We start from the raw sequence: 23,129 nt of genomic DNA, 5'->3' as shown, positions 1-23,129 counted from the left end.
ACATCTGTCTTCTAAATGTCTAATGTCTAGAATGTGAATCCTGCAGGGCAGAGGCTCCACTTCTTTCTCCTTCTAAGCCCAGTGTCTGGCCCCATGCGCTGTATAGGGTCAATCAATGTACATTGTGTAAATAAATACATAGTACAGTGATTTGTGGGTTTTTCACTGGTTCTCAAATCTCCATGGAAGGGGGGAGGCAGGGTCTTCTAAAAGGAGAGGAATCAATCTGAGGCTGTTAATAACATTCCCACTATCATTTGGGGAGGTGGGGGATATTTAGAAGCAACGGGACTGGGTCCGTGGCAAAAGAGAAATCAGATTTTTGCAAGACAATGTCTTGTAACACAATCTCAACAAATGATATCTATAAAAAAACAACTCAATTTTTGTGGGTATTTCCTTGTTTTAGAATCAGATTCGTCTGAAATAGGCATGAAGCACCATGGAACAAAAATTCCAACACTGCATAATTTTGATATCTTTATTAAATGATATTATCCATTAGTGCATGACTATGGAGTCCACTGTCTACCAGCCTGAAATGAACTACAAAACCTACTCACATATATTATTTAAAAATTAAAATGTTGATTCCACAAGGTTATTGAAAAATCCAAGTCATGCTGATTTAATATTGCAAGATGGAATTAATTTTGGAAGGCATTTTGTATAATTTGAGTAGCTTAATTCCACATTAATGAATATGTTGTGGTGTCTAGGATAAACACTTTGCTTTGGAGGAGCACGTTCATTTTCCAAAGACAGTGTCAACTTGTGCCCTGTCATAGACAGCGTATCATATGTGGAGTATCTTTTTCTCTCTTCTTTTCTCTTTTTCTCTTTTCTGTCTCTGAGGACAAACATCTTCCTTTACCTCGGGTCTATAGTAATTAGAATCACCCTTAGGAAACTGGTGGTGGGTCTGATTTTCCCTTTGATACTCCCTCTCCATTTCCTCCTTGTGGGGTTTGTAAGGGAGCTTGTAAGGGTCTGCTGTGGGTAGAAGCTTGTGTTTTATTTGAGGGAGAAGAGAGTTAGTAAAAGGGGACTGGGAAAGTTGGGCATGGTATGTTTCCTCAATGTGACGTGAGTTTCATTGTTTGTGAGCTTCACTAATACCAGTAAAATAGTTAACACATGTTCCCACAAAAGTGAAACCAATGTGGGGACGTCTCATCAATGCCTTTGTGTGGTGATGGACAGGAATTATGGGGGACGACATTTTATCATGTAGCTGAGAATTAGCAATGATTATTTCTTCTGAAAGCATCTGCTTAATGACAGGTCTTTTAAACTTCTTCAGAAAAGGAGTTAGTGAAAAATCCGTAGTTATATATCTTGCATTGAAGGGTTCCATTTAGATGCTTACTGTTTCAGAATCTGAGCTGATCTCAAACACTAGGGTGCTTACTACAGACCCTGATAGTCTGACTGTGTGCCAGGCACTACTCTAAGCAGCGCTCCTGCGTGTAGCTGGGAACGACGTTTATAAACAAGGAAACCCAGCAAAAGGCCAAGTGGGGCGGAAAGCCAGGTGTGACATAAAGGTAGTCTGGGGAGCCAAGAAACATAAACTTGACATTTTGCCTACTTCTGCCCCTGAAATGACTGCTTATAAGTCAGTGATGAATATAATCATAGTCTTATTAGTAATTCCTAGTGTCTGTCATTGTACACAGATATTAAGTGAAATATTTTCATTAACATTATTTCATATAATTATCACAATCACTCTGTTGAGGTAATTATCATTCTCATCTCACAGGTGACAAAATTGAGGCTCAGAGAGTTTGAGACATTTGTCTATAGTAGAATTGGGACATAAATCCAGGGTTATTTTTTTCCACATATTCTGCACATACAATTCCAACATTAGCCCCATTGAAATATAGGGTTACAGGGAAAGGCATAGTATTTTGAATGTTTTTGAAGTTTCATGATTGAAGAAATATTAAATTTTCATTGTAGGTAAGGTGAGAAGTATGGGAATAAAAGCATAGAAAGCCTGCTTCTTTTTGGGTAATTATATAAACATATACTCATAAAATATGGGGATATATAACTTTAAAAGATACTTATATAGGCATATATTTATATGTGTATGTATTTATATATACCCACCATTAATGTTTATTTAAAATATTCTGTTATAGGGTCAAAGTGAGGGACTAGTATAAATTTAGGGTACCTGTTACTCCTAGCTGGAGCTATAGTCTCTCTCAATAAACAGTTGCCTTCTGGCTTCAATTCATTTAAGTTTGAACTTCTGAATCCTTTCGCTGGAAGGTTCCATTTATTTTGTCATGGGATCTTGGGAAATAAATACCTGTAGTATGCTGGTACTGGTCTGATCTTTGCTTCCTTGACCTTGGATCAATAAAGGAGAGGCTGCAGTAGCTGTTCTCAACTGTGCAAACAAACCTTATTTTATGTAGAACAACAGAGTTTGGCTTTAACTGGAATCCAAAAAATAAATCAGACTTGATTTACAATTACAGACAAACACTTTGAAGAAATAATGCATTGTGTACAGCATTAAGCAATTGTTCTAACCTTAAAGATAACAGATGAAATGGGGCATTATGAATACCTCTTTTATGAATCTTTGCTATTTTATCAGGCTTTGTGTTGGTGACTTTCTGAGTTAATTCCTGCAGGGTTTATCTCCCTTTCCTTAGGGCCCATTACTCTTATGTCAGAGTCTGCCAACCACAATTTTGCATTTCCTTTCTAAGTGTGGAAACTGTCCTGCCTATGAATATTGTCCTGGCCTTTGATTTCAGATTTCTGCTGCAAGTGGCCTTGGGTCTAATGGCCTCTGGCACCCTGCCCCTTCTCTCAGATGTGAGGCCACTGTGTGCAGGGTAGACTGATCACTCATTCAACCAGAGACCTTGAAATGTCTCCTTCGCTTTACAGAGATTGGAGAGGAACAGACTAATAGTAGGGGAAAAAAGGGATGCCGCAGAGTGTACCCAAAGGATTTGAGGAAGACCTTTCCATCTCTACCTGACTCTCTTGGCCCCAGAGAACTGGTGGGCTGTATGCCACTGGCACCAACATAATACAGCTAATAACAGTTATTTCTGTTCTGGTGTTGAATTAGATTCTTAGCTTCAAATCCTCACACAGCAGGTTTGTAGACCGTGCTGAAGATTCTGGCACAATTTCAGTCTAGTGCAGGCAGCTTCAATAAGACATGGGCCAAGGGGCTGAATTGAAGGCATATTTCCTTTTATCAAGGTTGACTGAAAGAAAGTAGCCACCAGGAAGTTCTGACAGCCCAGGAATGGGTGACCCTGCCCCGGCAGCTCTGGCCTTTGGAGCCCAGCCAGGGCAGATGCTAGAGATGAGTCTCCCCACAGCTGCAGATGCCGGGGCTCAAGATGCATAATCCAGAGCTTGACAGCTGCCAAACTAGCCCCCCCCCCGAGTGCCCAAATGAGTTGGCGCTTCTGAAGGAGATGGCAGGAAGGAACCAGAGGGATTGCCATGGCTCCTCTCCAAATATAGCATTAAAGGGAAGCCAAGAGAACATTACAATTTCCTCTGTATTTTAAGAAGCACAGGAATCACATAATAATCTTAACCCAGTGTTATCACTTCAATACCTGGAGGAGGTTGTGAGCTAAATCCTGTACATTTTTTGTGACCCTTTTTGGTTTTTAAAGCATTCATTTATTCAATCAGTTGACAGTCTTTTATTAAATGCCCACTCCATGGTAAGCAGTGAGAATACTGAGGTTAAATAAAAGTATAGTAATTTACCTTAAGGCAGTGGTTCTCAGACTTTTTGAACACAGCCCACTTGGGAGGGGCTGAAGATTCCATGGCTCACCAATTCCACCTTCTTCCTCTTTCCAGTGGTGGAAAATTTCAGAGAGTGATTATGATGAATTTACTTTAGGATTAGTGAAATACATGGCTAGTGAAATATATGGCTAATATTTGAATCATAATACCTAGTCTAGTAATGTAGAAACTATAGTCTCAAATAATTTTGATATAAATACACCTTTCTTCATACTAAAGGATTAACCAGGTAACCCAAAGTAAATTCATGATGAAGTTAAATTCATAGAAATTTCTTACTTATTGTAACAAATGCAAGCTACATCCAGTTTATAGTATTGATAATGTACTGGTAATAAAGGGCTTTTTCTCCAAATGCCAAATTCCATGTATTTGCTTATGTGTATGCAGAGAAGGAGCTTTTCAATGTTGACCAGCATTGGAGGGCAGCCAGACTTCTTAGTAGAAAACTGAACCAGAATTCTAAGTACATTCTCAGAAACACTAATTTTCATTTTCAAATGCTAAGTGTTAGAAACTTCTGGCACACTTAGTACTTTACTAGCAAGTAGCCCTTGGTGCTACATTAAGATGAAGATATATAGCATTGACCTTCATCATCTCTAAAGACCTAGAGAGAGGTGTTCTTTTTGCATGTGTACACAGTCAATGTAAGTATTGCCAAATTAGAGATACGTATTTAGAAGATATCATGGAAGGAGGTTGGGAAAGTGCCCAACTGCCTAAGTAATGAGGGGAGGTTTCTTGGGACTGGTTCTCTTTGAACTGAGTTATAAGCATGGCATAGGAATTTTACAGGGATGAGGGTACCAGCAGGACATTCTCGGTGAAGGAAACAGAATATACAGGGATATGGAGGAATAAAAATATGTATAGGTTCTCAGTACCTTACCTGCCATTCTGAAACCCCCAAAACTTTAAAATCTGAAGGTTTTTAATTTATTTGGCAACAAAACTGACCTGAAGTGATGTGAGGCTACATGTAGTTTCTGTTTATCCCCATTAGTGTTAATATTCACATATTTAGTTGCAGAAATATTAATATGTTGTTTATAGGGTGTATCACCATATCCCACTGGGAGTTTTACATGATAAATGCTATGTGCACTATAATGTTTTGATAAAATCTGAAAATTTCTGAATTCCAAAGCACATCTAGCCTTAAGGGTTTCAGGTAAGGGGTTGCATACCTTTGGGAAGCTATAGAATTTCATTGTGGTTTGGGAAACAAGGGTCATTTGGAGGTGTGGTGGGTGATAGGATGAGAAAATTAGGGAAGAGTCATTTGAACCCTGTGAATTCCCTTTGAGCTCACCACTAAGGATTTCACAGAGAACTACATATATCACACGGTTTGTTAGACTTACCTGTACCTTGTTCTGTGTATTAGTTTCCTACGGCTGTCATAGCAAAGTACTACATACTGAGTGGCTTAAACAACAGAAGTTTATTGTCTCACTGTTCTAGAGACTAGCAGTCTGAAATCAAGATGTCAGCAGGGTTGGTCCCTTCTAAGAGCTGAGAGAGGAACTATTCCAGGACTCTTTCTTTGGCTTGTAGATGGCCATCTTCCCCCTATATCTCTTTATATCGTCTTCCTTCTGTGTGTATCTCTGTGTCCAAATTTCCCCCTTTTATAAGGACACCAGTCATATTAGATTAAGGCCCATCCTAATGACTTCATCTTAACAAATTACATCTGTAAAGACCCTATTTCCAAATAAAGTCATATTCTGCTGTACTGGGGGTTATAACTTTAATATTTATGGATTTGGAGGGTATACGATTAAACCTAAAACCCTTCACACCTTGCCTGTTCTCAGTTCCTTTTGTTTCTTAGATTACTAGACTGAAGATATGTGTTGCTTCTCCCTCATAGGTCCTCTTCCTTTCCAGACATTTATTAAGCCTTTAATATTTATGAAACCTATATATAAATTATTATTGTTCTCATTTCTAAGGATGACTCAGAGAGGTCCAGTAACATCTCTAAGGTTACACAATAAACAGCAGATTTGGAATTCAGCCTTCAGTTTTTCTACCTCTATAGACAAGCTTTGGAGTTTTGCCCGCTGTATTGGAAAATGGTTAAACCAAAAAGAGGAATCCATCCCTAGATACTACCTCAGGATGGTGTATAAAACCTCACTTCCCCCTTTTGCTGCTCCCATGACTGTGGATTTCGAAAGTTGTAGGGTATATGTGTCAGATGGGTAGGACCTGCCATCTCCTTGGTTTTTTACACTGTCAGCTCTGATCCAAACAAGCACTCTGCAAGGCAGCATATCAAGGTTTCCAATTCCACGCTGTTCTGTTTCACCTCAGGTGAATGTCCAGCTTAGTCCACTTCATACCCTCCTGCTCCTCTCCCCTGGCTACAAGTCAGTGGTTCAGTTGAGATGACTTAAAACAGATCACACACTCTAAGGGAAATTTACTTTACTGTCTTACTTTCCAAACATTTTACAGTCAGTTTAATTCGTATGGCCCATATGTCCTCTGTCCCACACAGAAGCAGCTGCATACTTAGTGCCTCTTGTCTCTTTCCAAGAACATCAGAATAAACCGAGCATTGCAGAAAGTGATATGCATACACACACACACACACACACACACACACACACACACACATACACACGAGATAGGGAGAGCAAGAGTGAGAAAGAAAGAGAGAGAAAGATGCTTTGTAGTTTACAAAATGCTTGCCAGATAAAAATGACCTTTTACTAGTTTCTGATCTAGCTAGGCTGCAAATGTTTCCCATGGGGACCGATTTTGAGTGAGGTAAAAAAATCTGCATTTCTGGGCAGATGTGTGTCTAGGTGGGAGGTGGGATAAATAAGAGAACAGGTCTGCAGAACTCCCACTAGTCTGTGTGATTCTGCTTCATTATCATCAATTAATGTTTATTGAGTGATAGATCATGGGGCACATGGCACTGTATGCTGTTCCGAAGAGTAATATTTTATTTCCTGCCAAGGGGTCCTGGAGAGTTGCTACATTTCACAGCTAAATGGTGGTTATTTGAACAGTTGGTTAAAGAGACTCATTCATATATTGTTTATAAAATTACTTCACAGTCTTGGGAATCAAGAAAAACATTCTATGAGTATGTATCAGTTTTAGCTGATTATCACAGAGAGGAAATGGAATGTATATATTACAGTAAAAACTGGCTTTTTTTTTTCTGCTAAGAGTATAGGAAAAAACACAACTTATGAACTCCATATTGCTTTTTACCAAGGTATTCTAAAGTGCTTTAGGTAAGACCTGGTATGTACTTGGAATCATTCCTGGGAAGTGTGTTTATTGCAGGTGTTAACATCTTCCCCCTTCAACAGTTGGGAGACCTGAGACACTGAGCATTTTAATGACGTCCATAAACTCACATATGGAACGTGGCTCTCATCACATAGGCCCTCCAAGTCAGGGCAAATTGAATAAAATATACATTTTCCTTTGTCATGGCCCATGGGTTGCTTGTTACTCTATAGCCTTATCTCCCTCTAAATCTTCCCTTCTTCCCTTCTTACTCCCCACCCTCCTGCCCCCCATCAGCCACTCACACACTCATGCACACACACTTGATACTCTTGCCAAGCTAGACTATTCATTACCTTCTGGTTTAGTCATATATTTTACTGCCACCAAACCTTTGCTTTTATTGTTTTCTCATCTGTAACTCCATATGCTATTATCCAAGTTCTGCTTGCTTAAATCTTGGGCATCTTTAGGGAGCTGCTCAAATCCCACCGGTCCTCAAAGCCTTTTTGATACCCCTTTCTTCCCATTATTAGTAAGCTCTCTCTTTTTTTTTCCTCTGCCACTATTGCACATCTTTTAGATCATCTATCATAACTCTTTCCTCTCCCCCCATTTCTCATGCTCTATCTACTTGGGATTTGTTTATGAGTTGCTGAGTATCTCACGTCATTGGCTGGGTGTTCTCTTGGACCTTAAGGCATTGGTATGATCAGTCAATAAGCCGATCAGTCAATCAACCAATTAAGACAGCTTGCTCAGTTGTCCACTCTGAAGTAACAAAATAAACATAGATCAAAGAGCATTACAGTGAGCCTCAAAGGACTATCCAATGCTGTTTTTGCTGATAAGGAAATCAATTGTTTTGTATGAAGTATTGTTTGAAATTCTTCAGATATTTTCTGATGCTCAGAAATATCTTGATCCTGCTGAGATTTTCAGGATGTTGTTCAATAAAAGTAATTTTTTTTTTTTTTCTTAAGGAAAGTATTTCAACACCTGAGTAGGGGAATAGCTTTATCCAAGTTATTCTTGCCCTTATGGCTAGTTGCCAAGAGGAGGTAGAACTCTGTAATCTTTTGAGTTTAGAACTTTTGCGAGAAGTAAGAGAGAAAGAGAATGAGTCTCTTGTCATCTATCCCCATTCAAATGGGTTTATAAAGCTCTTTATCAAACAAAACCATAAATAACTGCAAAGAGGTCCAATACCCAGGGTATAGAAGAATAGATGGAAAAGAAAGAAAGCAGCTATTTTCCCATGAGCATCCTGTGTTTGGCCGCCTTAGGGGTTTTGTTTGTTTGTTTTGTCCTTTAGGGTTAAATCTGGTAGGATTTATCATTTACTATCTAAGAAATTGTACATAAACTATAGATAGACGTTAATTGATTGATGGATTAATTCAATCCACAAATATTACTGACCATCTACTTAGTGCAGGCGTAGTATGAGGCACCAAAAAAAACAATAGTGAAGGAGGTAGAGGCAGTATTTGCCCTCACTGAGCTTGTAGGTTAGTGTGTATGAGAGCAATTCAGCAGGGGGCAACGGTGCCGTGTGACCAGGCCACTACAGGGGAAAGACAGGGTGCTGCAGGGGCATGGAGAGCTACCTCACCCAGATGTGTGGGCTTAGAGGAAGGGTCACCTATACATGGGGAACTGAAGGCTATGTAGGAGTTCACTGGTCAGAATGAGAAGAGATGCAAGCAGAGGGAAGGGCATGAGTGAAGGCCTGGGATGAAAGAGAAAGTGGAGAGTGTGAAGGTCCACACTGTGGCTGAAGGACAGAGGCCGGGGGGGCACAATGCAGTGCTGCGCAGATGTGAGGCTTGTTTCTGTGAGATCCCACCTCCTGACCAGGGGTGAGAGAAGTGGAGTCTGGAGTGGTCCTTACAGAGTAGCTCTTACACGTGTTGCTTATGATCTGACTCTGGGTTTGAAGCAGGCAGATACTCATGCAGACTAAAGAGGTGCTCTGACTGTTTCTCTTTAAAAGGAACTATGGCACTGGAATCCAGCGCCCTCCCAGAAGAGATCTCTACCCACATTTGTGCCTGGGCTTCAGTTTATAGAAATAGTAGAGCAGGGTTCAGGGAAGGGGCAGAGGAATAACACTTACTCTCTTACCCTCTACTAGGCAAGTTTACATAGAGGCAGTTCCTGGCAAGTTTTTGAGATGATGTAAAACATGCGCTGGGGAGAGGGCTACAGAGATGATCCTTGACATCTCTGAAGAACTGCTAGGCGTGAACAGAGCTGCCCGGGACTGTGTTTTAGAAAGCAAAATTGCATTAGAAATGGAAAGTTTCACATATGTTTGATGCCCCAAAGCAGCTTCTTTCCACCATTGCAATATTTGTCAAACATGCAGATAAAAGGTAGGTAGAAATATCAATGCTTAGGTGCTGAATTTTAGTAGTCGTATTTATGGTACTTTGTAAGCCTGAGGTATGCCCTCAGCTAGATTATGACACAGTACTTTGTGTGTAGTGGGTGTGCCAAAATATTACTGGAATGAAGTTGAATTTTGAATATATCGCTAAAAACTACAGATCAAAATGGAATTCAAGGAAAACCCCAGATTTATTTTCTTCCACATGAAGAACAAATTTATTCACTTCTCTTGAATTATCCCTAGTACTGAGCTGGGTACTGGATATGTAATCTTTGTTGACAAATTGAAGGAGTGTAGTCCTAATTAAGATTAGTGTTAGAAGTGTCTTCATTGTCAACAACACAGTTACCGTGATGTCACACTTTTTCCAAGGTGTTTTCATATGTGCCTGTCCTAACTCATAATTTTAAATAAGAGGAAAGAATATTGATAGTAAGAACAGAGAAGTATTTGTAAAATATACATTTATTTTCTAGCTCCAAGTAGCTCTTTCTAGTCCTTGGATTTTGGAGCCATACAACTTTGTGTTTAAACCTAACCATTTTCCACTGGGAGGAATGTAGGGCAAGTTCTTAAATTCTTTGTGTTTCCTTCCCCAGGTCCTCCCACCTCATGACCGTTTTTTTCTTTCAAAATGGAGATAATATCAATGTTATAGGATTTTTGTGATGACACAGTGAGGTAGGTGGCAGAGGACCTGTTTAGAGGAGGTGTTTGATTGATGTGTGTCCTCTTCCCATCAGCCTTTCCTTTGCTCTGAAGATCCAAGCTTCAGAGCAGTATAGCTCAGCATCATTAGTATTATCTACTTACTTTGAATTATTTATTATTTTGCTGGGGATAAATAGAGCTTTACTTTTGTGTACTCTATAAGGGCAAGTTTAAAAAAAAACACTGCGTCAAGACAATTACAGGAAATGTGTTAAATACACTTAGAAAGCATACTTTTTAAAATGGTGAAGCAAATGACACAGACATTAATTAAAGCTGCCCTGTCATACAGAGATAGTTCCAAAGTGAGTTGATTAAGTATTACATATTCTGTAATTCAAGGTTCAGATTCAGAATGGCTTTGCCATGCCGTTTGCTTTAGTGGTCACTTTTCCCGATGAACACGTTTAAACTGAAAACACATTTGAACTAGGGGATTCCAAGGAGCGAAAAGGAATGGACTGCACAAAGAAAGAGTTATAATACAGAACAAGCACATTCACAGCTTTTTTGCTATAAAATTGAATTGTCAGTACTCCTATCTTGATAAATTATAAAACAGCGTTCCTTTTCCTCTGCTTTCTTCTCTTTTTTTCCCCTCTGTCTTTTTAGCTTTTCATATTTGTATGCATTAGTTGAAAGCCAGGTATGGGCTGAGGGATGTTGCAGTTGAAAAACAAGAAAAAGGCAAACAAAAGCTTATTGATTTTCACTGTTTGTTAACATGAAAGAGTATATATTTATGGGCATGTACTTGCATATGAATTAAGTTGTAAGCTGAAATGAAAATGTTTATGAGAAAATATCTAAAACTCAAGCCACATCATCAAGTAGCTATAGATAAATGTGCCAGTGTTACTCCCCAACTATCTTCGTCATAATGCTCATTAATTATTATTTATAAAGTTATGTGTGGTATATATTCTTTATTATATAAAAAGAATGGGTGTACAGACCCCAAATTTAAAATTGAGAAGTCTGGACTGAAAAGCTGCTTGACCATGGTGTCATGAGACTCTGGAATAATCTTCCAATCTCTCATGCTGACCTGGATGAGGCACTCAGCAAATCCATTGCAGTGATCTAGGTAGACAACCTAGAAGAAAGGTTTTTATGCAAGTCACCGTCTGACTTTTCCAGACAATTCAACAATTTCTTTTTAAGGAAAAAAAAAAAAAAGCAGCAATTGTTTTCCTTCAAAGCAGTTTTGTTCTATGATTGAGACGACATGCCTTTTGGACTGCTCACTGCAGGAGGAGAAGCCAGACGGAAGGCAGCTTTCTCTCAGCTCTGGCAATTATAACAGAGTCATAAAACCCCAGGTAAATGGGAACTCTTTAAACATTTGCAGATATAAATCTGACACAGTAGGAAAGTGACCCAAAGGGAAGTGCTTATTGATCCATTTTCCCCCAAAGCTGTCAGTGACGAATGAACATCATCTAATTTAATAGGAACAGCTCCAAGCCTGCAACCTTGCAGGTACTCTCCCTGCCTTTTCTTGGGTGGCTGTTTGACTATGACGGAGAAACTTAACCTTTTCAGGTATCACTTTCCCCATCTGTTAATGGGGATAACAGTGTCTCAGCTCTGAGTCTTTCTATGGAAGGCAGCTCTGGGGAAATGTGCTGTTGTGCTGTATTGTATCATAAACATATTTCTTGCCAAGTTTTGTCAGTTCGTTTTCTCCTCAGTAGGGTCTTGTCCGTTATTGTTGATTTCCTTCTGTCCTAGAGTACAAAGCAGTAAAGGGGAAAGTTTCAAACTTGTAGCATTCACATGTAGTCGATTGAGAGAGCCACAAGAGATTCTGACATCCCTGCCACATTCATTTGTCTTGTACGCTGCACTTTTTCAGCAGCGAGGAAATGGGACAAAGAGCTGTGGAAGAGACATAACTTGATCAGATATGATGTTTTCCCTGTCAGTGTTCAGATTAAATCCATCAATAAATACTTTCTGAAGCAATTCTATTATATACGGGGCACAGTTCTAAAAACTTTGGCAGAATTCCAGCCATGTGTACGATGAGTGCCTAGGGAGCTCAGAAAAGCCAGCTCACTACCAAACAACCAAAGCTCAGTTTAACTTCAGTTAGCATGACTGATGTCCCAGTCTATTTGGGAGACATGATACAAACTCACTGTGCTGGAGAATACTAAAGCTCACCCATATCCAGGTCTTCTATTCTTTTGGAACATATGGAAATACTATACTTTTCAGCCTCCTGTTGGTAGATGGGCTGTGTGACTAGCCAGTTACCTGTTAGAGGGTGTGGTGTGTGTCACTTCGGGGCTCGGGTGTTGAAGAACTGAGAAAGCTACCTCCACACGCTCTCTTCCCTCACCATGGTATCCTTGAGGGTCAGGTGTTGAGATGGCAGTGCCACAAGATGAAGAGAGCTTGGATCTCTTGAGTCCTGGAATGGTGAAGAGACTCTAATATCCCTCCCTAGACTTTATGTGAGTGAAAAATAAACTTTCGAAAGGTTTCAAAGTTAAGATATAGGGTTTCTTTTTTATACACCACAGCATAGTCTGGCCTCCTCTGCCTAATGGAATGTTAAGCAAAATAATAAGAATTAAATGACAAGATAAGACAATGACAAAGTAATTGTCACCAGGTGGTATAAGAATATTCACCAAGTGAGAAGTAAGATCATTGAGTTTCCTTAGCACGAAGAGGGATGGGATCAATAATCGTGGAAGGAATTTGAGGATATGGAAGATTTGAGTGGGAGGAGCAAGGGGACAGGAGGAAAGATGTTCCAAGAAGGCACTAGTCCAGTGCTGTGAGCCATGACTTCGTGGCTGCATGGGAGAGCCTCAGTGTAGGACACTGGCCCTGCTGCCTTGGAGAGGGGAAGTGAAAGGAAGCAAAAGTCCTTATCATTACATATTAAAAACTAGAAACCTAGATACGTATAGGTGATTATTGTTCTTAATTAAGAGGCAGTGTTTCAGAATTTCAGGGAGAGAATGTCAGAAGACAAGTCATAACTGAACAAAGGTAATAAGGACCTGTGGGAGAGAGCCCATTCGTGTGAAATCAGTGATGTCAGTTTGAGTCTAGCTCTGTCCCTTGGTCCCACCCTCTGCTGGGCTAGTTTTCCAGAGGTATGTAGTTTTCATAGCACCAGTGTACTTTGATTGCACCATGGTTGGACCTGTAAATCAGTTCGTTCATACAATTGAATGTGATGACTGATTATGCCACAACATTGCTAAAGTCCCATAGAAAATGGATCTAGTTTGTTTTATGCAGTTACTATTATTTTATTGAGTATGCATTATTGATTTTATAGAGTAGACAGTTATTTGAGAGATATGCTCATGAATTTGAATCAACTCCAGCACCATTCTTTTAAAGCACAGACGATGCTGGTGAGGGACTTAAAATTCAAGTCTGCATTTTGTGATTGTTAATTTTATTCAGTTGTCATTTAGATTAATTTCCTCCTAGGTTATAGAAAACTAGTTTTCCTATTTAAAAGCTGAATTGCAGCTCCAGCTTGGTTTTCTCAGCCTGTATCTTCCATAAATGGCCAGAACTGGATCCACTGCTGCTTCCCACCTTCAGGTCCAGGCCCTATGTGCACCCCATCTTTCTGATGGTGAGTGTGATTATACCAGGCTCTGAGCTCAAAGGCCTAGAGGCTCTGAAGAATCTTCTGGGCCCCCGTGGGACTTCCCCTTAGAGAGTGTTACAGTGTGATATAGGGCACTGGCTTTGGAGGCAGATGGACCTGGATTTCAATCTCAGCTCTGTCACATATTCACTATGTGACTTTAGGCAAATCAAGTTACCTCTTCTTACTTGAGCTTCCTCATCTGTAAAATGGGAATAATGCAGGGATGGTAGTTTCAAGAATTGTAAGAGTTGATGTGTTTCATGTTTGAAGAGTACAGGCATTCAACAAGATCGTTGCATGAATGAACGTAACCTGCAGTGCTGGCAAAGAGCTATCCCAGGACTTCCTGTGACTGCTGGCCCCTATTCAGTGTCCATCTTGAGCCTACATGTTCTAGAGTTAAGGCAGGGAACCTATTGCTGCCTCCCACACATGGTACCTTATTGTAGGCATACCCAGAATTTCCTAATAGTGGAAGATGTTGCTTATTTGACCTCTGTGGTACCTGTATCTTATCTGGGTCCTCCCAACTCCTGTATATGAAAATTCTGAGCTCAGGGTTTTTTAAAAAAGCTCAGGGTTGTATGAAAATGACTGAAGGATTTGATACATTTAACTATACACTTGCTCTTTCATGAGAATTAAGTATGATTTGCTCTACAGTAGTATTTCCAAAACCTTGTTCCAGGGAATACTAATTCTCTGAGATGGTCTAAATGTTCTTAGGCAGAAAAAAGTAGGATTCTAAGGATTAAATACATTTGAGGAACCTTGAGTTAAATAATATTTTTTCTTATTTCAGTATTTATCAGAGCTTTTGTATTCTAATTTGCACCATGGATCTTTAAGGGACCTGATACAGAGTAGGCATACAACAAATATTTGTTCCATGAATGAATAAATAAAGGAATGGCAGAGTTAAACTTAGATTGCCCCTTCTGGACCGAGTTTTGAAGCCTCATCAGCTTCCCTTTGCCCCTCACCTCTTACCCCTTCTTTACATGTGCCTGGACCCAATTTGTTGTCCTTCTCTACTAGTCATATGTTTTTGCAGACCTGTATGCCCCTGTCCAAATTTTCAGGTTGTAAGAAACACCAGTGTTTTTTGGTATGTCGAGGATTCAGGAGAGCTATGTCCATGCTCGTGAGTCCTTATGGCACAGAGTGACCCAGACGGTTCTCAGTCAGTATCCTCTTGAGGCCTGGCTCTTTTCCCCAGGATACTAAGCTCTTAAAAAGAGCGCCCCAGGCAGGACTCGCCTGTAGTGGGTCGGTCTGCAAGGTCTGCTTCAGAGGCTCACCTGCCCCGTCCTTCTCCTCCTTACTTGCGCAGACTTGACAACGGCCCTTTGGAAATTACAGGGAGGCTTGCTGCTTTATTCCCTTTCTTTGCCCAAATAAGGCGCCCTCTGAGACACTGGGCACTCTCTTTTATTTAGAGAGACAATGCAGAGGTGTCTCAGCAGAGGTAAATGTATTATTCTGCTTGGATGATATAGGCTATCACAACTTTTAATTCCTGTTCTTCTAATACCAGCCAGGACCACAATCATGAATTCCCCTATAGTCATTTCCCAATAGAATTTCAAAAAGAAAGTGCCCAGAATTTTTCTGCTACCTGAAATTCAACCAAGCCAAACCTAACAACCCTGTCCTCTTTCATGCGTAGCTGGAGAAATAATGGCCACTGGGTAGTAAAAGGTGAAGCCATTTTGAGTGGCAGCTCCTTATTATGCAGAGATTTCCAGTTGGGGTCATTGTTGCCAGGCCCCCTATGTTGGCCTGTCACCTCACCTCCTGTGCAGAGCACGTGGAATCAAAAGCCTGACCCATGCATGTTGACTGGGCAACAGACAGGGAGGAGCAGGCAATAGACTCAGAGACCATCTGACCCTCAGGGAAGCTCAGATGGTCTATGAGTTGCCTTCAGGATCTTATCTTCAGGGCATGCAACTTGTATTCCTGCTTCAATCTTGTCCTTTTTGATGAAGTAACAGTCCCCTCATTAAAAAATGACAGCAAGTATGGCTTTGACAACCCAATAGAGAAGACAATCCAGACCCACAGAATTAGAAGGGGAGGACTTAGGTCATTAGTTGAGACAAGGACTTAATTATTTCTAAGTTTGACAGGAATTAGTGCAAGTGGTCCACACTTTTGAATGAGACTTCTTTATGAGCTCCCAAATGGATATATTTTCATGGATCCAAACTCTGGCAAGGAGAGAAATGGACTTGTTGGATTAACTAAATCTTTGACATGTCCTCCAAATAGCTTATTCATCCAGGATCCAGTCTGCAATTGTTTGACACACATTTGTCCCTCTTTAAGAAGCCCCACCATAGTGATTTAACATGGCAAAGAGACACACATAACTCGGTGTGCTTTTTTAGTGGGAGAGTTCGGGAGAAGAAGGAGCATGGGATATGGGAATTTACTGGATGGATTTTGATCCACTATTAATGGCCCATGACATGCTATCTAACTGATTGGTGAAAATATTCCTGGGGAAAAAGCTTCCCTTGGTAGGCTATTATTTTATTTGTTTGCTTTAGTCTTCACTTTGTAGCTGACAGAACTCACAAGGGTGGTTCTTTGACCCAACTCCAAAAGCACAGTAACTGATGCTTTGAGTGAGAGAGGAGCTACGGTGTGAAGAAGCCATTTCATTTATAGAAAACAGAGGCTGGAGGAGGGAAGGAAACAAAAGCTTCCCTTGCAAAGGACCCTTCCTCCCCTGAAGGGTGAGTTTGGAGGCCTGTGGCAGTGCCCACCAGCAGCAGCACAGATTGTGCCCTTCTCCACGGTGCCTGGGCTGCCTGCTGGGGTGACAGCTCTGTGGGGAGCTGGAGTGGGCGGGAGCGCCCATGCAGCCTGGGGCTACAGGCTGGACGTATTTCCGGAGGATGTGGTGGGATTTAGGCATGACTTTGGATTGCAGAAAAGCATTTGTTTTTCCAGCAGATTGCATCCCACAAGTAAACAACAAGCACAGACACATGATTCGTTTTAACATGAAATCCACACAGATGAAGTGCAAGGCATGGACCATATTGAATTGTCTTTGTTTTAAGACTCTTTGTCTGGAATGATACCTCATTTGCATATGAAAAATATGTTCCTTTTTGCAGTGGCCTCTTCCCCCTCATTTTTCTTTCAAGGAACAGCTCCAGTTTACCAGTGAGAAGCATAAAGTTTTTATTTTGTTGAAACGTAGAGGGAATGGCTTAGTGGCTGAAAGGAGAGATGTCAGGGAAATTGCGTATACTTGTTTAATATTTGAAGTTTTATTTTAAAGTTGAGATATCTGTTTTTCCTATCCCAGGTGGACCTTGAAAAAGGAGTTGAAACTAATAAGACAGAAGGTAGTGTATTAGTTTCCAGTTGTTGCTGTAACAAATCACCACATATTTAGCAGTGTAAACAACACCCATTTATTATCTTGCAGTTTCTGTAGGTCAGAAGTTCAGCAGGGTATGGCTGGATTCTTTGGTTAGGGTCTCACCATGCTAAAATCAAGGTATCAGCTGGGGCTGCAGTTCTTATCTGAAATTCAAGGCCCTCTTCCTCTTCATTGGTTGTTGGCAGAGTTCAGCTCCTTGCAGCGGTAGGGCAGGTCCCTATTTCCTTGACAGGTGGCTCCTTCATCAAGTGTTGAATGGGGTGTTGAAACTTCTCATGTTTCAAATCTCTCAGATTTCCTCCTCTGCCCTTAACCAAGAGAAAGTTCTGCTTTTAAGGGCTCATGTAATCACACTAGACTCACTCAAATAATCCATATCTCCCTATTTTAAGGTCACTAATTAGTAGCATTAATTACATACGCAATGTCCCTTTGGCAACATAAGGAAACATATTCATGGGTGTGGCATTGGGTGGGGGGGCGGTGGCAAAATTCTGCTTGCCAGAGGGAGGGAGGAGGAGATTCAAGGCAGGAGGTGTAGCACAAGAAAGGTGTGCGCATGGTATATATGGGAAGGTAAAGGGAGACATGATGGACATTTTTAGTATTTTTACAATCATTTGTATGATTGTATTTCAGAAAGAATACTGGAGATAAGGAGGCTAGTAAGGAGTTATGATGGGGGTCTACACTTGCTGTGACCCATTTTTCATGCTGGCAAGAATGGGCTTCATTAGTAGTACTAGTTAAGTGAGGACTGAAGGATCAGGCAGCCTGTGTTGTTCAAGTCTTGGCCTTGCCATTTATTAAATTTACTCCCTTCGTCAAATTTTAGTTAGTTCTGCTTATCCTGAATTTTCTCAGGTGTATAATGAAGATAATAATGATTACCTACCCTATAGGATGTTGTGAGTATAAATGAGCTAGGGAATATCCTGGCATATTGTCAGTGGTCCATAAATGTTTGCAATTTTTATTTTTACTTCCTCCTTTTTCTATATCAGAAAAAATGGTTCACAGTAATTCATATCAAGCTGAGAATATTTTGAATTTAGTTTCTGATCTCTCTCTTCTGCTGATTAGCTGTGTGATCACCCCTTCTCTGTGTCACTTTTGTTTTATCCCCTTTAAAATGAAGATAATGTGAAAAGTAAGTTGTTGATATTTGAGCACTTTGAAATAATCACTGGTTATTTATGAGGATATGATTATGTAGAGGAAAACAATCTTGATTTCTTTTAGCTCATTCTTTATCAGAGTCACCCTACAAATAATGGAAGAAGTCGAGGAAATTTCCTATGGGCCCATCATTCAATAAGATATAGAGAAAACCAATCATCATGGAGAGTATGTTGGAAATTTACTTACCCCATGGATGGGCAGAGTAGCTGGCTGGCCAAGGAATGTGAACTGAGAAATGTCAAAAAGTCAAACTCCCCTTCAAATCTCTTCTATCAATTTGTAGCAAATGCCCCAAATACTAATATTAGAGATTTTGTTCTTTTACAATATTGAGACCTAAAAGGCAAAGTGGTAGAGTACAAAGAATAATTGACCCAAAGCGGGAAATCTGCATTTTGGTGGGTCCTAGGACTAACTAGCCATAAGTCCTGCCTTCTTTCAGGGTCTCATTTGTAAATGATGCAGGTTGGTCTAGGATGATGTCTATGGTTCTTTTCTCCTTTAAGATTCTATGAAGTAGGCTGCTGAGACAGAGCGGATTCCTAAAATCTTTGAGCTTAGTGTATAACAGTTTGGACAACCGTTCTGGTGAGCAGCACATGCTCCAGGAGGATTTCTCTGAGGGGGGTGGGCAGGAGAGAGGGCTGTTGTAGGGATTCTGCAGGCAACAGTGGAGACTGGCCTGGCTGGGTCCAGAGTTGGTATGAGGGATGAGGCGAGTCAACAAGGGAGATGGTCTCGTGGGTGAGGTGAGAGGGAAGGCTGCTATACAGACTTAGCCACTTTCCCAGCCCTGCTGACAAGCTCTGATTAGAGAGACCATCCATTCAGACATCTGGTTTGTACTATAAAGTTACTAGCCTGTTTCTTGGGCTGACTGAATTCTTTTGGTGAAAGCTTCATCTATAAATGAAGTTAATACTAATTTATTTGTCTGAAGGCAGGGCTTTTTGAGGTTCGTTTAGCAATGAGGCATATTTATTCTGGGATATACAGTATCTCATTTGCCTTCAAAGCAGGCAAAAAATTTAACCTAAAGTTTTGTATGTTTTAGTTTTAGGAAAACTAGAATGGGGATCAGAACGCCTGGTTTTAGCCTGAGCCCTGGCACTAAATGGAGATGTGAACCTGGGCATTCAGTAACCCTTCAGGGTCTCACCCCTTATTGGTGATGTGGAGATAATAATATCTGACTTGCCAGTCAGTAAAGCTATGTGAAGTGCTCCGCACCGGGCTTTGCATTAGTAAATGCTCCGTAGCTATGGGCTATTATTTTTTCAATCCTGGTACAGTACCTGGAAATTTGAAATAATAAAAAAATAGTTGTTGAATGAATGAACGACAACAACAAAAGGGTGTTGTGAAGTTCAAAATAAGTCAATGTGTGAAGTACCACATTAGAGTAAGTATATTCTATTTGTTGAATGAAGCAACATTTTCACACATACAGCAACACTGTAGAAAAATTCTCAAACCTTAAATATCTCTTCCTACCTGAGTGAAGTGTAATTGCTAGTGTGTCACCTTATATCAGAGACACCTTCCCTCACCACCCTATCTAAAATAGAACTCCCTCTAATTACTCTCTACCCTTTATCTGGCCTAACTTTCCCTCTCAGCAAGTACTATCACCTGACAAATCCATTTGTATTTATTATCGGACTCTCCCCTTCCCCCTTTTGGAATATGAGACCCATGAAAGTGGATCCTTTTGCCTATTTCTGACTTTTCTCACTACTATAAATGGCATTTATAGAACAATACATGACACAGAAGGCACACAAGAAAGATGTTGAATTAATATCTTTTGGGGATGCTTCAGCTGTGATAATGACTTTTCTTAAATGATCAAGTCCTTTTTACCCCATCCGACATTACATAAAGCCTATAATATATCACATCTAGTATTAAAGCAATAGCAATAACTTTTCTTGGTGACTCATAGGAGGTATCACTGCATATAGATGGATCTTATGACCAGGACCTGGAAGCTGTTTGTCTGTGATCGTTTGTCCCCTTAGGGATGGTCAGGAGAACTGCTTCCCAAATGGAGGTGCCCTCAGTCCCCATAGCTACAGAGGTGTCTAAGTCAGGAGCAACACCAATAATTCTGCTCTGTGCTCCATAAACAATTAATAGCCATAAAAGTCAAATTGGCTTCCTCACTAGCAAATGAACTTTACTACCTGCTTTAGCTTGCAGACTCTTAGTAACCAGTATGTAAAAAATACCAACCAGGGAAAGATATTTTCCCTCTTTATAGGCTTTAAAAAAACCATTTAATTCAATCTGGCATGCAGGCTGAATGTAAAATAGCTGCAAAGCGGTATTGATGGGACAACACATGACATAATTAAATATATGTATCAATTCATCAAGCGTAAGATAAAAATCAATCACATGCAAACAGACACCTTTAGGCGGGAAAAAAGGCAGATGTTCGCTGCAGCCCTGCTTCTACATTGTATCTGGTTGGTCTCTTTTTGGAGCAATATCTCATCTGCTGCAAGATTATCGTTTGATATTTTCTGAGGGCCTGCTTTGTGCAGGGCTCCGAATGAAATTTCAGAAATTTTGAGCCATGATCTGGGGCCTAAAACACAACTGGGGAACTTGTTAAACCTATAGATTCTTGGGCACCATTACAGATATTCTGATTATACTGATGGTGGTCCTGATGCCGTACTTAGAAAAGTAGTGTCATTTGTAGCCATAAGCGCTGGGTGAAAATCCAGGCTCTATCACTTAAAATTCTCTGGTGTTGGGCAAGAAACTGAATCCTTTTCTAAACCTCAGTTTGCTCATTTGTAATTCAAGCTGCTGGATGATAAAGTGTTCTGGGTACATTATCGTTTCCTCCTACTTTATAGGGTAGTGTAGGAGTAAATGAGGCAATGTATGCAAGACACTTAGCTCAGAGTCTGATAAATATTGTACTATTGCTACTGTCAGCAGCTAAGATGTACTGAGTGCTTCCTCTCTGAGGGGCACTGTTCTAAGTGCTCTACATGTATTCACACTTTTAAATCTCGGGTAGGTACTGCTATTATGCCTGTTTTGTACAGTTGAGGAAACTGAGGTGCAGAGAAATTAAGTAACCTGTTTGAGGTCACATAGCCATGAGCAAAGACAGGAATCCAGGTTTGTGTGACATCAAACCCCACATACTTTGTCTGCTATTATTACTTATTTTCCCCTGGAATCCATCTATCTTTCTTCTTCTAGCTTTACATTTGGTCCTTATCAGCTCCACAGTGAAGTCATCTTGCTGGTTCATCTGTTGTTCTCCTATGTGTTCTGGTACCAATACATTTATTGGTGAAGGGGAACTCTTAACATACACATTCTAAAATAAGAACGTAACCCATAGCATTAAGAAGTGCAAATAATCTGCTATTCTCCACCCCTCCCTCCAAATATACGTATAAAATCAACATTAGTTGACAAATCTCAGGAATCAACATAGTTTTTTTGGCTCAGGGCAGTATGTACGTCAAAGGAATCAGTAAGGAAACATTTGAAAACTAAATTGAAAATTTCATTTTGTTTATGGCTAGCTAGGGTTAGTGGAATTGTAGGTAATTTCTTTACTTTTTTAGAATTTATACCTCTTCTGAATTTTGTACCACAGTGAACATATATTACTTTGTAATCAGAAAAAAAATTTCTTCCTTCAAAAGAAAGCAAATTAATTGCAAATAGAACCTCACAGCATTAGTCTTATATTTCTTCGGGCTGCTGCTCACTCCTAGGCATGCATCCTGGTCACCTCTGTAGGACACTGAGAGAAAAGCTGATCAATATTTTGGTGCCAAGGGGAGGAAGGAGAGACTGGTGGAGAGGGAATATTTTAAAACTCTGTGAGCGCTGTTAGAAGTATGCCTCAGTTCACTGACCTTGAAAATTAATCTAGGGTAACCAGAGGACTAAGCCCCAGAATAAACAAATAAGCAAGAAAATTCTTTTCCAATTTTGAACAAATGTTAACAACATGTTGTGTTTCCGCAATGCCAAAACTTATTAATTTAATGAAAAACAACATCAGTCAAGTCATTGGAAACACACAAAAATCAATATGGGTGTTATTTTATAGATCAAGCTATCACTTTATAGATGGAATTTCTCTACTGTTCAAGTATTTATTTAGTTACCACTTGAAATAGTTAGAGGTCATACTGGATTCTGAACAGACACTGGTGCCTCAAAGAGAAAAATTATGAAAATACCACATTGCCAAAGGAAATGTAATGAAAAAGGCTCTAGTACCTTGCAGGGCCATAAATGAGCCATTGGAAACATTCCATTTTCTAATAAAGTGATTGCTAATTTTTTTTCTTTTTGATAGTACAGTACAATCCATTTACTACTAGGTTGGAAACCTTTGGGTATAAAGAAATTGTAGACTATATGGAACAATTCTCCACACCAATAATAATCTCCCAGCCGCATTGATGCGTTAAGTTACTTATAATGAGACTTGCTTGGTAGCTAATGGGAAAGAAGGATCTGCAACTAAGGTATTTCATAATCTTTTATATAAAAGCAGAGTTTCTAAAATGAGGAAAGATGCTATTGTAAGTTCTTGAGAATGTGGAGAGGAAAAGCCTCTTATAATGTGTAAGCCAAAGAAGAGATAGCATACAATAATGGTACCTTACATTTATAAATTATAATACTCTCAAACATTTGATGTGTTTTCAGATCTATTTTATCACTCTATTCCTGTCACAGCT

General features: G+C 40.0%; 1 protein-coding gene across 6 annotated transcripts in view; it reads left to right on the top strand.

The window, feature by feature from the left end:
• The window catches only part of NXPH1 (neurexophilin 1), a 418,279-nt gene that overhangs the window by 206,127 nt on the left and 189,023 nt on the right, over nucleotides 1-23,129 (top strand). The window lies entirely within an intron of this gene.

This window comes from Balaenoptera physalus (assembly GCF_965194825.1).
Source record: "Balaenoptera physalus genome assembly, chromosome: 8".
Classification (NCBI taxonomy): Eukaryota; Metazoa; Chordata; class Mammalia; order Artiodactyla; family Balaenopteridae; genus Balaenoptera; species Balaenoptera physalus.
This window is presented reverse-complemented; position numbering and strand designations above follow the sequence as displayed.